Raw genomic sequence first — 3715 nt, 5'->3', positions numbered from 1 at the left:
GAGTTGCAGGTAAATAATTAACTGTTATGCTGATGTTGTGACTGGTCAAGCACTTGTTTCTGTATGATATAATTGTTCATATCTATTAAAATACTGATATTCTGATCTATAACTCCTCCCCGAACTTCCCGCTGCCCTGTATCTTGGTCTCTCATTGGCTGTAGGTCATCGCCGATGTAGTTTTCAGTCAGCAATCATTGCACACAGCGTGATTGTAAATCGCCAACAGCTCCAGATATTTAGCATGCCAAATATTTCACGGGCGTCGGCGACATGTTGGCGATTCTCTCAGATCGCGTCTTAGATAATTCACACTGCGTGATTGTCACTCGCGTGAACGAGCACCGATTTGCCTCCGATTTCGGGCATTTGTCTGAGATTTCGCAAAACCTGTCGGTGAGTGAAAAATCGTGCTAAAATCGTTCAGTGTGAACTCGGCATAAGTGTTTCGATTCTTGTCGGCGTGATTGTGGCCTAATGTCGGCAGTTTTGGCAGCCGGACTCGGGCCAGTGTATTTGGACCGATTCTGGGGCGTCATTCATCCCATGTCCATGCCGACTCTGGCAATCGCAGCCGGGCCGAGTTATTTCATCCGGCCTGCTGGATCTGGGTCATTATCAGGCCAAACCGTTTTGGCTACCTGGGAACTTACTTATTATTCATATTAATTCAAATAACTGTTCTAATTGAATATATATTCAAATGTAATGGCAAAACTGAATTTTCAGCAGCTATTAAATCAGTATTCAGTGTCACATGATCATTCAGAAATCATTCTGATATGCTGATTTGCTGCTCAAGAAACATTCTTCTTATATAAAAGTCGAAAACAGTTGTGCTGATAAGTATTTTTGTGGAAACCGTGACCATTTTGTTGTTTCTTTAGTGAATAAAAAAGTTCAAAGGAACTGCATTTATTAAAAATAGAAATCTTGTGCAACATTATAAATGTCTTTCCTGTCTCTTTAATTTAATCAATTTAATGCATTCTTGCCAAAAAGTAATTTCTTTAAAAAAAACCCTGACCCCAGATTTTTGGACAATATAGTGTGTCATTGCATTCAAACTATGTAATATCAATTTTTGCACTTCTATTTTAAATGTTTCCAAATAACCTGATTAGCTGCAATTTAGGTAATATTTATAATGCAAATAACATGCTTTGAAAATAACATTCCCTAACACTGCACAGGATGGACAAAAGCAATCTCAATAGTTTCTAAATAGTGTCTCGCTAGTTATGGGTTGTCAAAAAGCGAGATTATTCTGTATGTTCAGTTGCTTAAATAAAAGTGAAATTTTCTAATGTAACAGCCAGTCTGTTACTTACTGACAACTGAAAGTGATGAGCATCTCACAGGCCTCCAACATGCTAAACCAAACCAATCCAAAGCTGAAAGCATGCCTTGGATATCAAGGTTCTCCAGACTGTAATACAAGGATGTTGTTTCTTTTCTCTCCCTCTCTGAACCCAATTACCAACTGAAATGTGCACCTGGAATGTGAGGAGGCGCACTGATTGTTTAGACATTTTGTTTGTTTGGGCAGATCAAGGCGCTGATCCAACAGGCCAAACACACATATGCGGCACAAACAAATGACTTGGACAATCAGCTAGTTTGCATTGGTAATGTGATGAGACAGAATTAATTCCAACAAGTGCAACACAAAGACCAAACAGTGCTAACGAAAAACAGTGCGAGTCAAAAGTTTGGACACACTTTGCTGTATTTGTTGGTCAGGATCTTAAAACCCATGTCGATTGAAAGACTTTAGCTTAAATTCTAATTAGTTTTATAGACAAATATAAATTATGTTCTATACAAAACTTTAATTATTTATCTCTTTTTTTCTTTTTGTAGTGGATGAGTTGGAGCAGGTAGTCAAGGAAAAGCAGCCAGAAAGTGTGCAGCATCTTAGAATGCACAAAGTTTTGACCTCTATAACGTGAATCAAAATCATTTTTGTTATAATGATGCCTTCAAATGTAGTTGATCAAAATTAGTTTAAAGCAAAAATGCACATAAGGAATATTTCACCCAAAAACATGCGGAACATGCAGCTTTTCACTTCATACGACATTAATTGATGGACTGGAGTCTTGTGGATTATTGTGATTTTTTTTTTTTGTCAGCTGTTTGGACTCTCATTCTGACGGCACCCATTCACTGCAGAGGATCCATTGGTGAGCAAGTGATGCGATGCTAAACTTCTCCAAATCTAGAAACAAACTAATCTACATCTTGGATGGCCTGAGGGTGAACACATTTCAGCAAATGTTCATTTTTAGGTCAACTATTCCTTTAATCTGCACAGTTAGCTTTTGTCTAGCGTCTTGGCTGTTCATGCACTAAGATTCAGTAATGTCCTGGAGCAGTCATGTTAAATCTGCAGCACCACCTAAGCACTACTTAACAGTGACCTCATTCTGCAGTTCGTTTTGGCCGGACACAATGATCATGATACATAAGGTGGTACACCCACCTGATTGAACAGCATCATTTGCATTTGATTTCCTCTTGCTCAAACCCAATCTGTAAGTGTTCAGCAGACTAGAGATTTGTGTTGACACATTCAGTCGTTCTAGTCTGTGTGCTGGCATAACCAAACAGCATGGCTTATTAGCAAGGGCACTGTGACCTTTACAAAGCAATGCAATGGGAAACAAAAAGAGTGAGAGTACAAACAAGTGGAGTAAACAAATCTAAGATGACTGTAGAGGAGAGTTCAAAGTATATAATCACCCTGTACTGATAAAACTGATTGTGGTCCAAGTGTGCAGAAGTAAACAGCGCAGAACAATCACCGTCTTAACACAGCAGAGCATGTCTGACATATGACTGCACTAACCGCAGATAAGAGCTCTAATGGCTTCAGTGGAACAAACACCATTATTTCAGCACAAAAAGTTGTTTTTGATACTCTAGTTATCTGGAAAGATTACCACAACTTTGCAATAAACCAAACAAAGAGAATGACAACATTCTTAATATATCCTGTGCACTTTCTGTCAACAGAAAATACTGTATAATCAGACTGCCAAGGCGTCTGCTGCTTGTTCAAGAGCTCTGCTGTCAATATGCATTTATAGTGTCTCTATGGACCCTTTTTACATTTCCGGGGTTTTTCAGAAGCGGAAGTCAATTACAAACATGTGTTTATAATTACGACAGTAGATTAAAATAATACAAGAAATACCATTTTCAACATCATGGAGAATAAATAGATGTTTTGTACAGCTAAAAATAACTGGAAGCAAATGTCACTGGAAGCCTGGCACATTCAATTTACAACTTCGCTCATACTTTAAAAATAAGGTGGAGAGATAGTAAAGGAAACTATGGAGAGCGAAACGTGCAAAAACAATAAATAAATAAATACACAAATAAATAAATAAATGTGTGCATAAATACTTGTGTTCTTGTTTAAATACATAAATAAATAATTATACATGTGATGAAAGTAGCCAAATAAATAATATAAATTGGTGGGCGAATGGAAAATGTTTAAGGAAATGCTAAACTCATCCTATTTATTTTCCTTTGATCACTCATTTATTTCTGAATGTAGTTCCACATTTTTTCCCCCTCTGCGCAACATGCTAATGAGAGGGTGTCAATTATGCAAGAGTAGGCAGATCGTGTGTGACGCGCTTGAGCGTTTGCCTGCGCATGAGTATTAACTTCATCAGTCAAGGGGACTGATTAGTATCTT

The sequence above is a fragment of the Sinocyclocheilus grahami genome, unplaced genomic scaffold (genome assembly GCF_001515645.1).
Source record: "Sinocyclocheilus grahami isolate Dianchi unplaced genomic scaffold, SAMN03320097.WGS_v1.1 scaffold304.1, whole genome shotgun sequence".
NCBI classification, from domain to species: Eukaryota; Metazoa; Chordata; class Actinopteri; order Cypriniformes; family Cyprinidae; genus Sinocyclocheilus; species Sinocyclocheilus grahami.
This window is presented reverse-complemented; position numbering follows the sequence as displayed.